This window comes from Manis javanica, chromosome 8 (assembly GCF_040802235.1).
Source record: "Manis javanica isolate MJ-LG chromosome 8, MJ_LKY, whole genome shotgun sequence".
NCBI lineage: Eukaryota > Metazoa > Chordata > Mammalia > Pholidota > Manidae > Manis > Manis javanica.
Genome location: NC_133163.1, coordinates 65,882,620 through 65,895,964, shown reverse-complemented (window position 1 = coordinate 65,895,964; position 13,345 = coordinate 65,882,620). Strand labels below are relative to the sequence as shown.

The 13,345-nt window shown below is 37.3% G+C and overlaps 1 protein-coding gene and 1 non-coding gene across 2 annotated transcripts in view; one reads left to right on the top strand and one right to left on the bottom strand.

Moving 5' to 3' along the window:
- Positions 1 to 2,432, top strand: part of ARHGAP5 (Rho GTPase activating protein 5) — a 143,333-nt gene extending 140,901 nt beyond the window's left edge. Inside the window, exon 7 of the transcript XR_012120572.1 lies at positions 247 to 2,432. The gene's annotated coding sequence lies outside the window, so the exon portion shown is untranslated. The remainder of the gene's footprint in view (positions 1 to 246) is intronic.
- A 10,766-nt stretch (positions 2,433 to 13,198) lies between these two features.
- Positions 13,199 to 13,305, bottom strand: LOC118968595 (U6 spliceosomal RNA). The gene has a single exon (XR_005056328.1). It is a non-coding gene; the product is annotated as a U6 spliceosomal RNA (small nuclear RNA).
- Between the last annotated feature and the right edge of the window lie 40 nt (positions 13,306 to 13,345).

Here is a 13,345-nt window from a genome sequence, read left to right as displayed (position 1 = left end):
TCTCCTTTGCCACCTGCCCTTTCTGGGAGGAACTCCATGGGCAGGTCCTTGGTGACTGGCAAATGCCAGACCAATTATATATCAGGAACAGAGGGGAGGAGAGAATGGCTGTTTTTTCTCCATCCCTTCCCCCAGATAGACCAGAAGCTCTGAAACATCCATTGGTATATAAATGGACTAAGGCTAGGTGGGAGATTCTGGAAACTCTGCCATTTACCCTACAGTAATATTTTTGTTTGTTTCAAGGTAATCTTCTTGGTGAAATTTACTATGATCAGAAGTCTACAGTATTTTGAATGAAAAGTCGTTGGAATGCCTGTGAACTCAAAAGGAAGGGGATTGGAAAATTCCTTATTGGATTATTGCTGAGAACTCTCTTCTCTCCTGAAAGGGAGGCCCAGGTGTAGTCCGTGTCTCATATGGCAACATCAATTGCCTGCCTGATGCCACTCTAGCCTGTATTGTGCAGTACGCACTGTGTTGGGTATTGGGTATACTTATCTCATTTAATCCTCAAAACAGCTCTGCAGGATGAGAACATTGAGGTTCTCTAAGAGCCAAGAGAAAGATGAAGAAAAGTTGTACTTAATTCATAAATGTTCAAGACTACTAATTTACTTACATTTTTTTCCCAGGGTAAGCCTCGTGTGACTGATTTGAATTTGCCTTTTTAAAGTATTTGTGTAATTGGGATTTACTTTATCTGTGGAGAACTTGAAAAAGTAAATTTCTTCCAGTCAAAGCATTTTGAACACATTTAGGGCTCACCAAAATTCCTAGGAGTGTTATTAAAAATGTATTATATATATAGTTAGCCATACTGTAAATTGTAGCTAATGGATGTTTGGTTGACAAAAGTAGGAATAGTTTGGCTTATTTACTCCTTGGGCTCCTCCAACTGGAAAACTTACCTAAACATGTATGTCACAAACTAATTCAAGACAAAAGCAAAGCCTCAGCCAAATCATGAGAACAGCCCTCACTCACCTGGGAAGACTGCTTGCCTGAAGTAAAAGGCCATCAGTTAAATGTGAATGCTCCAAAAAGACACTTCTAAAAATAAAAATAGCTGGATTATGGAGAAAAGAAACATCGCTGGGCATTTTGACTATGGTTTTATTTCATTAAGTTACTGAGTATGTACTACATTACACGAAGTAAAATTTAATATATAGTTTCCAAGTGCCTACTCTGTTTATGACACTATGTGGTGGGCTCCAGGGGACACAAAGATGAATGACTTGTTATCCTCACAATTAAGGCAGTTCTAGTCTAAGGAAGGGTAAACAATCAGGCATACACAGATAACTAATGATATGAACAAAGTGTGGTGAGACCTCTGAGAAAGAAGCAGAGGGCAACTCTAAGTCCGGGGAGAGAAAATCCCAGGGCAAAATACTTCTAAAACCAAAATCAGTCAAAGGGAAAAATAAAGTTTAAAACCCATTTATTTCTTGCAAACTGCAGTCCTGGGCCATCTCTCTTTCCTGTTCAGGCAGAAGCAAAACCAGCACTTCCCTTCACCTCTCAGGTTCAGATAAACTCTCCCTTGCCCAGGTAAGTACCCATTGATAATGGAGATGAACTTCTCTCCACCCAGGAAGAATGCCTGTTGATATGCAGAGGCACTAAAGCTATACTTCTCTCCACCCCTGAGGATGCAGATGCACTAAGGCCAGATGAGATATTCTGGAAATATTACAGTTTTACCCACAGAAATGAACCAATAGTTGTCTGAGTACCTTACAGGCCTGGCATGTTCTATACGTCATCATATTTTAATCTTACAATCATTTGATGAGGTTGGTATTATTCTCAATTCAAGAACTATGGCTAAGCACAACTAAAGAACTAACCCAGGTTCGTACTAGCAAATGTCACAACTGATATTAAAATACAGATATGCCTGCTCCAAAGCATGTGTTCCTGACCCCACAGGTTAAGAGCCATATGATCTACAGAAAAGATGTCCTCATTGACCATGTGTCTATGATAAGAAAGGAGCCAGGAGGCTGAAACATTTTAGAATGACTTCAGATACCATTAAGTATATCATCTAAGGGTAATTTAGAATTACTTTCTTAGCCTAGAGTGTAAAACACTTCAGTTGGAAGGCATGGAGCAAGATTTGATCAACAGGCATTCTCCTGCTTCTACCGTCAATCTCAAACACTGCCTTTAAATGATAAAATGCATTGAGTTTTATTGTTCACATGAGTACAAACACTGGATATATTTCCATGAAATAGGAAAAATAATATTCAGCCTCATTGTATAAGTCAGGGGTCCATCCTCACTCATTAATATTGCTATTTATATAAATGATCATTTTGATTTGTAATTATATTTTTGTTCAGGTGACTTTGCAGTCCCAGTTGTCCTCTTTAATTGCTTGCCTTCACTTGAATACCTGCTCCATGTTTTCTCAAGTGCTATCATCACATCATTATTGTGCAAGGTGAATGAACATAAAGATTATCATTATGTGTAGAGGCAGCTAACAATCAGCAGAGGGGATTTTTCTTCCATGTGAATTGTGTAGCAAAGAGGGAATGCTAGAAATTAGCCCAAAATGAACAATTCAGCACTCTGGTTTAATTTCAGTTCTGCCAGTAAGCCACTGGGAAGACCACACACTGTGTCCTGGTACTCTCTCTGTTTTCAGGTGATGATTAAAGATGCTTGTCACCATTGTTCTTCATGAAGGGCTGATAGAGTTCGCTAATGAAAGATAATATCATTTCTCAAAATGGTATAAACCACTGTAGAAACTAAAATAATAGGAAGTAATCTTACCCACATTTTGACTTGCCTAGGTCTACCTGGCTTTGATAAAGCTGGTTTTATGGCAAGGGTTGATATGCCATAGCTGAGACTACTACAGTTTTAGCTTTTCATCAGTGTCAAAGCTAAAACCCAAATGGCTAGCATATCAGAGAACCAAAATAAACTTTAAGAGATCAAAAGCAGCCAGATAATTGTGTGATTATAGATGCTGAAACTGGTGAAATCATGTGGCTTATCTGCATGACCCTCAATTAATTCCAATGTACTAGGCACAAAAGTAAAATGGAATTTTAGAGTCTGAAACTTTACTCTCTATATCATGCATGATATAATGAATGAGGGTTTGGTTATGTAGTTTGATTTTTCGTAGGTTATTTCAAGCCAGTAGGTTTTGAAAATTGGCAGTCACTTCTAGTATTTACTCCTTAAACATTCAAGCCTGGAGGAGAAAGTGCATTCCCAGTGAAGCTGATATATGATAGTGGATCTTAACAGTGTGGTGTACTTTACTTAAATGCATGGTCCATATACTTTTAATTTGTGTGTAATGGTTTGGTGAATTGTCAATCTGTCCTTTTTAAAAGAGTGTGTAAGAAAATAAAATATACATTAATGTTCACCAGTGAAGTAGGGCTTCATGTTCTATTTTGAAAGTGTTTTCATTTCAAATATAGTGAGAACAAAAGTATTCAAGAATTGATCTTTGATATCATAGTGGAGCTAAACATGTAATTTGACACTCAAATATGTGATTCACATACTTTTTCAGAAATGAGTTAAATGTTTTCAAGTACTCATTTTCTTCATTGCATTTATCACCATCTGAAATTACCTCATTTATTTATTTCTATACTTCTTCATCATCTGTCTCTTCCACACTAAGGTGAAACTCCATGAAGAAAGATGGGTAGTGTTTTGATCACTGGTACCTAGAACATTGCCTGGGACATAAGTGCTCAATAAATATTTATTAAATAAAGGAGCTAATATAAATTGAAAAATATCCATCACATCCTTTCAGAAGCATATGTATATATTTATCAACTCAACTTGATGAAGCCTCCAGAAAGGCAATATTAACAGCTTGACTAAGTGTCTTGTTGTTAGATGGGATCAATGTATGTTTAGATAGATGGCAGTGTAAGGTTCCAGGAACCTTACAGGTGATGGAGTTTACAATTGCTTCATTCATAAGTTCCAAACTGGAAACATATGAAAGAATGCATATTATATGACTCCATGCATATAAAGTTCAAGAACAAGCAAAACTAATAGATAAATCAGAACAACAGTTGGTTAGAGGAAAGGGGGAAATGGAGATTGACTAAAAGTACAGGGAAACTTTCTGGATGCTGTAAAGTTATATATCTTGATCAGTGTGTTATATGGGTATATTCATATGTCATATCAACTATACACTTGAGATGGAAAACATGGAAAACAATGGTGACAAGCATCTTTAATCATCACCTGAAAACATTGCTTAGAAAAAGCAAACCCTTTAGTGTTAGATTTCAGCAACCTTTCTTTTGTTCCTGATACTTTCTTCTTTTTAATTGAAGCATTTTTTATTGCAGTATAATTCATAATGGTAAGATGCAAACATCTCAATGTATAGTTGATATGACATATGAATATACCCATATAACACACTGATCAAGATATATAACTTTAATTAGCATGCATGGGGGGGGGGAGAAAGGGGAGGGTGGGCTGCACAACACAGAGAGGACAAGTAGCGATTCTACAACATTTTCCTAAGCTGATGGACAGTAACCGTAATGTGGTTGTTAGGGGGGACCTGATATAGGGGAGAGCATAGTAAACATAGTACTCTTCATGTAAGTGTAGATTAAAGATTAAAAAAAAAAAAAGAAAGAAAGAAAGAAAAGGGGGATTACTCCTTGATAGGATAAAACTATTGGTAAATCAAAGATCAATGCATGCTTTAAATATCCTTAATGTTGGTCACTTAAAGGGTGTCAGATGATCAGCTATGGACGTACTCTTTTCTGATAATACTCCTTTCTCTTAATAAAAAAAAAAAAAAAAAAAAGCAGTCCCTGTGTGCTGACCTCCAATGAGTTCTGCACAGTGGTATAGAGGGCATGTCAAAGTGTGGGCAAAGGGTCTGTTTGTTTCCATGCAGAAGATCAAGGCCTAGCTTGGATACCCAGAAAATGAACTAAGATACGATATGAGGAGGAGCTTCTGGCATCAGCACTCTCTGGAGGACTCGTGCCGGGAGATGATCATCAAAAAGCCTCCACAGGGATCCGGGCGATGCTGCGGTGGTGGCTGCGTCCACCCCACCGTTTTCTGGACTTGCCATTGGAATGAGGAGGGAGATGTCTAGGCTGGCATGTGCATACAGTGAGACAACGAATTTGACCAGATCTGTACTGTTGGAACTCAACCAGGAGTTGGGAGGGGTGCAAGGTGTAGCACTCCAAAATCTTATGACTATAGAGTATCTACGGTTAAAAGGACATATGGGAGGTGAACAGATCCCAGAAATGGGCTGCTTTAATTTGTCTGATTTCTCTCAGACTGTTCAAGTACAGTTGGACAATATCCATCATATCATAGACAAATTTTCACAAATGCCTAGGGTGCCTAAATGGTTTTCTTGGCTTCACTGGAGATGGATGGTAATTATAGATTTGCTTTGTTTATGTCACCGTATTCCTATTATGTTAATATGTGTGTACAAATTAGTTAGTAGTTTAAAACCTATACATACTTAAGATACTCTACAAGAAGATATGCGAAAGAAATAATCAATCCTCCCATGTTTTCTTCCATATGCTACCTCTATAGCTTTTCTTCTTCCTTCCTAATTACAACCCTTAAATAGAATTCGTGCCTCATATGAAGTTACCGAGTATCATAATTCCTCCAGGTGGTAAAGATACCTCGAGACAAGTGCTGGGCATAGAAGCCACAGGACATAAATCTGCAAAGAAGTAAAAAGCTAACCTTTTCAAACAATATGGCTTCTCTCTCACTTACCAACTTTACATTTCCCTGTATGGCCCCGGAAGATGACTGGTTAGCCAGAGACGGGTAAGATTCCTCAAGGGAGGAACAACCTAAGACAGGCACAGTCGCAGGGGGGCCATCAGGTGAGAAATTGGGGATCAACAGAGGTGAGGCTCAGAACCTCATCCCCCCCTGCTTCGAGAGAAATCTTCTGCATCCGTGGATGGTTTATTGCCCTTGTCTAGCTTGGATTAACACATAGTCTACAGGCACACACCTGATCATCTACAATTGCTCTCCTACAACACTAAACTATGTTTTCTACCTTTATCTTGCATCTACCTACCACTTCAGCATTTTATTAAAAATAAAAATAATAATAATAATAAAGGGAGAAATGTGGGATCAACATTTAAATCAAGTATAAAAATCAAATGAATATTCATATTTGACCTGATTGTTTATAGTTCATAATGCGTGATCAAAACCGAAAGTTTCTGTGATGAATGCCCTTGTACTGTTCACCATGTAAGAATTTATTCACTATGTAAGAATTCGTTCACCATGTAAGAACTTGTTCGTTATGCTTCAGAAGATTGGAGACTGACGAGAGTTAGGCTTGAGATGCAGTAATGATTGTACATTGAGCATTGATCCCCCCTATACTGAATTTTATTGTTGTTAACAACCATTTGATCAATAAATATGAGAGATGCCCTCTCAAAAAAAAAAATGATATATAACTTTACAGCATCCAGAAAGTTTCCCTGTACTATCTTTTAGTCAATCCCCATTTCCCCCTTTCCTCTAACCAACTATTGTTCTGATTTATCTATTAGTTTTGCTTGTTCTTGAACTTTATATGCATGGAGTCATATAATATGCATTCTTTCATATGTTTCCAGTTTGGAACTTATGAATGAAGCAATTGTAAACTCTTTTATATGAATCTTTGTGGACATATATCTTAATTTCACCTGGACAAATATGTAGGAGTGGAATTCATGGGTCCCAGTTTAAGTGTGTTTATCTTCATAAGAAACAGACATAAAATTCTTCATTAGTTGTATTATTTTACACTCCCACCAATAATGCATGAAAGTTCTAGCTGTTCCACATAATTGCCAATGTTTGGTATTGTCAATCTTTTAAATTTTAGCCATTCTAGTAAGTGTGAAATGGTGTTAATTGTGTATTTAACTAGCAGTTTTCTAATTACCAATGTTGAGTATCTTCTTATTTTCTTCTTCGCCATTTTTGTATCTCTTTTTTTGTGTATGAAGTCTGTTCAAGTCTTTTACCCATTTTATTTGGGTTGTTCTTTTTATTATTGGTTGTAAGAGTTCCAAATTTAATCTAGATACACATCCTTTTCCTCATATTTAATTGTGAAATTTTTCTGAATGTTTTCTTCCAGTCTCTGGATTGTCTATTTTTTAAAAAAAACTGTATCTTTTTATGAGAAGTTTTAAATTTTGATTAAGTCCAGTTATCAGTTTTTTAATGGCTTCTGTTCTCTGTGCCCTATTTTACAAATCTTTGTTAACTCTAAGGTTGCAAAAATATTTTCTTGTTTTCTTTTAGAATCTCTATCTCAAATTAATTTTTGGACATTTTAAAAAACAACTGAGTTTGATCTCCCTTTTTAGGAACTCTCAGAAATGCTAAAACTATATGTAACTCCCTTGGGATTCTTAAATGAAAAATATTTTATTGAAACAAAAGCTTATTACCTAAAACAGAAAGCTGATTTTGGTTGATAAAACATTCATTCAAATAATTGAATTATTATTTATTTTATTCCATTATTTTTCAAAAACTGAATATTTTATTTTTATTTCTATTGTATTCAACAACTGAACACTAATGGCAATTGTGAATCAGTTGTTTTAATGGAGGACAACATAGGCACAAGTCCTGGTTTGGGTCATTTTATTATTTTTTATAGTTGCAGTTTTCCCTTTTTTTTTCTGACTACAACAATTATATTACTTTTTATTTTATGAGTAAACTTCAGTAGTCTAACGGTAACCAGAAGTATTTTGGAAGACAGACGTGAGCTGGTCTGAGACTGAATTTTTTCCTTCAGAATCTAGAAACAGAACTAGAGTTGACTGCAGTATTTCATCTTACCATATTCTGTGTATTGATTGCCCAAGAATATCAAAATAGTTCGTATAGATTTTCCTGGTTAAAACTATGTTAGGACATCTCTGATGTTAAATTAAATCACAGAATAATATAAGCAGCATGGATGTGAATTCTGATGATCCTGAGTTTGAATGCTGTCTCTCCCACAACCCAGTTTTGTTACTTATATGAATTGAAGTGGGGCACATAATTCTTTTGAGCATCACTTTCCTCAGCTGTAGAAAAGGAAATACTTACTTCTTAGAATAATAGCAAATATTAAATGCAATCCTATATGTAAAGTCCTGTATTGCAAGGCCCTGTCCTCTGAGAGGAGGTCAGACTATAGAAGAAGGCAACCTTACATGTGCAGTTAGTGACAATACAGTGAGATCCTACCTTCAAAGTATAGTGGGAACCTCAAGGAAGAACAGGTTATGTTTAGCTGAAGAAATCATTGAAGGTTTCACAGGAGAGATTATATCTGAACTGAAGTTTATGTAGTTCCTCAAGTGGAGGAGGAGAAGGACATTACATGAAGAATTATAAGATGTATGGCTCCTAACAATGACAGACAAACATAAACTCAAAATGATAGCATCCCTTCTCGTACTAAGCAGTGTCGTAAGATGGAGCTCTTTATCATTATAATATCTCCATCTCTTTGGCAATACTTCTATTTTTTTGTTCTAGAGTTCAACATTGTTTTCTAATAGGATGATTGAAGGCATGTATCTGGTGTGTGTATGTCCTTGTGTCAAGTAGTTGGTGCTCAATAGATATTACCTCCCCTCCTTTTCTAATTGTTGAGTCATTTTCTCAAGAACAAATACAAAGCTACACAGACTCCAGAAATTAGGTTTTTCTATATTAGCCTATACAGTGTTTCTCAACTTGCAATCTAGAACCTCTTGGAGTCTTCAGAGAGATTCTTAGGGATCAGAGGGTTTTTCTACAGGATTTTTAAAACAAATCGTTCTTATTGGTATGATTATCTTAAAACATTAAGATAATCAGACTCTAAAATATCTGAATAAGTTACATTCATCTTATAACAGAGCATTGCCATGAGATTTCAATATTAATTTTCATTTATTTTTGCCATTTCTTCTTACTGAGCTAAGGGATCATCAATGTGACGGTGTGTGTAACTGGCTGCTGTTAGGTTGGCAAGTTCTACAATCTAAATGATAGCAATGGTCAGTATCTGCTACTATTCTCTTGTCTGTGAAGGCAAAATTTGTATTTCCTAGTGATAATATACATGTGAATAACATTTTCAGTGACCAAGACTTTAGTTTCTTATGTTTTTAATAAATCAGTACTTTGATTTCACATCATGAAAATGACATGCCATTAAGTATTATACTCTTTTGCAGGGACTAATGGAAAATGAGCAGACACAAACTGAATAATATAAATGCTGTATTTGCAACAAGTAAAAGCCAAGTATTTTCAGAACATTCTATACAAATACTTAATGGTAATTTGAATATTCTAAATTGAAAACAGGGTAGAAGCAATAAAAATAAAATCTGATTTATGATCAATTTTGAAATGGTGTAACTGAGACACTTTAAATATCTATTAATTATATCTCTGAAATTCTGCATCTCAAGCCTCATTCGTGGCAAACATGATGCTGAGTCTGTTTGAAAAACCACAAGGCCAGTGATGCCTGTGTCAGACTTGTTTCCCTGTAGAATCCTGTCTTGGGGGTGGGTGGGTAGTTTTGATTATACAGACTATCCATTAATTTCTCTCTTGCTAACAATTGTTGGAATATTGGCCAAATAGAGTCCCAAGAAGATATACAGAAAACACTGTGAGAAGCCTAGTTTCTTTTTTACCTTCAATGGACTATGTATGACCTCAAGGCCCTTAACTTAAAAAAAAGAAAGTTTAAAAAATATTTCTAAGAACTTAAAACTAACTTCAGTCAATCTTTTCTTGTTCCAAAGTTTAGCAAAATCTGATTAGAAATGTATTTAGTGCTGATTTTAATTATACTATTATGCTAACCATATTTGAATAAATAATACAACTTCAGAGTCATCAATAATATATTGGCATTCAAGGGTTGCTCACTGGCAGAGTGTTATGTATGAGGCCTGATTTTCCTAAATTACCTTATTTCATGGATTCTCAGCTCCCGTCTAATTGTGTGCTATGTCCTAATTGCAGAGATGTTAAAATATGAAAAAAATGTGTCCTAGTATCTGTAAAATTTAGTAGTAAACAAAGGTTTAATTTTCTTAGAACATACTTAGAACATACTTAGTATGCTCTGCATTACTCAAAACACAGAAACAGATTAAGTACAGACTGAACCTGAGGCTACATCTTTCCACTATCAAACCTAACAGTGGTGATTTAGTTCCAACTAAACATATGATTCACTGCAATAAATGAATGTTGTTAATTTGAATTGTATTGATTTGTAGTTTTACATTTCAATTGTTAAACCTGCTTTGATTTTAGAATTTATAACAGTTATAAGAATCAGTTTATACCTGGTTTTAAGTTTATATATTTAAAAAACAAAATAATAGAAGTAATTTTAGCAATACCGGTGGTCTAAAGAGAATTAACTGCTTTAAAGGAGGTCATATATAGCTTCTCTGTGAGAAATTCTTTAACCGAGCATTGTTCAGTAGTGCTATCATTCTTTTAAATTATGCTTTCTTGCTATGTCTGTACACATCCACTGATTTCCCCAAAGGATTTTATCTCTTGTCAACATTCATTTTTTTTCTATATGTGGTAAACCTTTTTCCTCTTTTTAGAGTATAAAGGGTTTAAACGTGGTCATGCAGGATTGTAGCCTGACTGAAGGAGCTTGTAATACCTGGAGACATCAAGTTCATGATCCTGGAACTCTGACCATCCTTCCAACTACAGATTCCTTTATCCATGTATAACCCTTCAATAAACTGATTGTAGGGTTTCTAAATAGAGAAAGAACACGAAAGGTTTCTGATCTCTTTTTTCAAATCATAAAACCAAACATCAATTTACTATTTCTTAATAGCTTTGAGTCAGCCATTGCTGACTTATTGGAAAGACAGGTCATTGAAAGAAATCTATCAAAGCATATTTTATTTGTAATTGGGTAATTTAATTCAGTAGGTGTGTTATTTTTTTGCCTAATTTTTGTGGGTGAGAAGACATATTTTCATTACTTTTTAAAAGCTGTGAAAGAACATAATTTTAACCAAAAACAAAGAGAAAGATCGGTTACTGACAAATCCCTGTAGGCTTTCTATTCCTTTCTCTATTTTTGTCTCAGCAATAACAGAAACTTTAGATGGTTTCACACAATTTTCTTTTTGTACACCATAAAATGTGTACTGATTAAAAAACATCAAAATTACTGATCTTTCACAGTTTTTTACTTCAAAATAGTGTCATAGTTCAGAGAAAGGCTAAGACGACCACAGGAAGGAGAAAAAAGTAGTAAAACTCCATTATATAAATACGCCATATTCCTTACTAAGAGTGCCAATTTAACATAATACAGGCAAACCTATTCCCTTCACTTTACCTCAATAAATGGAGTACCAGAACCACCTCAGTATCAGAGGCTTTCACCTTTGGCACATGCAAGGCTATCACTTGAGCAGTATGGTTTGTGCAATAGTTAAAATCAGAATATTTAAAACTAATCTTAAGTATTGCAAGTAGGTCTGTCCCGCATGTTTGTATTACAACACGGCTAAGGCTAGAGTACAGGGAAGTATAAGGAGGGTAATTGTCCAGTACAACTCCAACAGTGTTAGCGCTCGAATCTACCTCTCGGGAGAAATAGGTGGGCTTCAGCCTGCTCTGCGTTCCAGCGGGTTGGAAGCCAGGCTCCAATGTGACGTAGCATGAACACACCTGTTCAGGGCCTGGCCACCCATCCTGGCTTCTCCACCCGCGACCCCACAGGCGTCTGCGCAGAGTGGACGCAGCATGGGTAGGCGAGCTAATGCTCACAGAGCCCGGGCAGGTTAGAGTGTGATGCTGACAGTCCAGAATTGAACGGCCCCTCGTCCGCAGGAATTTCCCAAGAGCTGGACAACGCCTTCTGGCACTGGCACAAGGTCCCTACGTCACGGAGAGAAATATCGGTAGCATGTTCCATGTATTTGCGAGGACGACCCATACGCGACTCAGAGCCCTAGTGATCCAGCGCCCTGGTAGCCCAGCAAGCCAACCGATTCGCAAGCTCTCAAGACTTGGCTGAGGGTGTGGGGGCTGGGGTGCCTCCTGCTCCAGGAAGGCCGCCGAGACCGCCTTAGTTGCGCTGTCTATTCCGGCCCGCTCAGGACCACTACCGTCTCACGACAGCGCGTCTCTTTCTCGCCCGGCCTCGAAGGCGCCTCTCGCACAGGGGTATCCGCCGAGATCGCCGCTCCAGGCTCGCTCCGCGGCCCGAATGAGATAACCAGAGACCCCGCAGTCCCAGACCTGGGTCCTGAGATCGGGCCCCCTTACCCAAGGGTCCCTGTGTGCTCATTTGCATGTCCTACCCTACAGGTAAACCCGACGGGTCCTCAAGGCTACGATTATAGCACCAAATATGCAGGCCTCGTGAGGTGGGCTCCGTTGCATCAAATTTTCCTGAATATTTCGAAGTCGCCAGGAAGGCACTCAGTTTAATCACCTTAAGTGGGAGAGGCTGGAGGCCGCCTGGCCTTAAATGGGCTGTGAACGAAGACAATGTAAGACTGTTCATTTGGTTCCTGACCTCATGCTTCCGTGAGCTTGAAACTGATTTCTTCTATTAGGCTCTAGCTATAGTTTTTGGTAACAGTACTTAACCTTTGTGCGGCTCAGCCCCAGAGAAGGGGTCGGTACGCTTGGGTGTGTCAGTATCACCCAAGAATGTAGTTGGCCAGCACTTCTGCTTACTTTCTTTCTAATAAGGATTGGTTAGTTGTCTTGCATTAATATATAAGTGAACTATCTAGAAATGATTTAGAAACGATGCATCGAGCAGTTCATGTGCCACTTTTGCAGTGAACAAGCGCCAGCCTACGTGGTCCTCTGGAACTGTTGAAGGAGATAAGAGCATAAATAAGTTTACTTCAGAACTTTATATTCTATCAAGGAAATGAAAATCGACATTTTCCCATTTCCCCGATAATGTGGAAAGGGCACATTTGCATGTAAATTTTCAGGTGTAACTCAACTTCATTCTCGTTTCGTAGTACACTTATACTTTCATAGTAAAAGCAGATTTTACTTCTGTTACACGTTGTGCTTGACCTATAGACTAATTAGCAAAAGGTGGCAGGGCGTTGGGAGAACTGCACAAAATATGGAACGCTTCACGAATTTGCGTGTCATCCTTGCGCAGGGGCCATGCTAATCTTCTCTGTATCGTTCCAATTTTAGTATATGTGCTGCCGAAGCGAGCACGGCACCTGGTGTGCTCACAGCTTATAAAAGATCTGGAGAT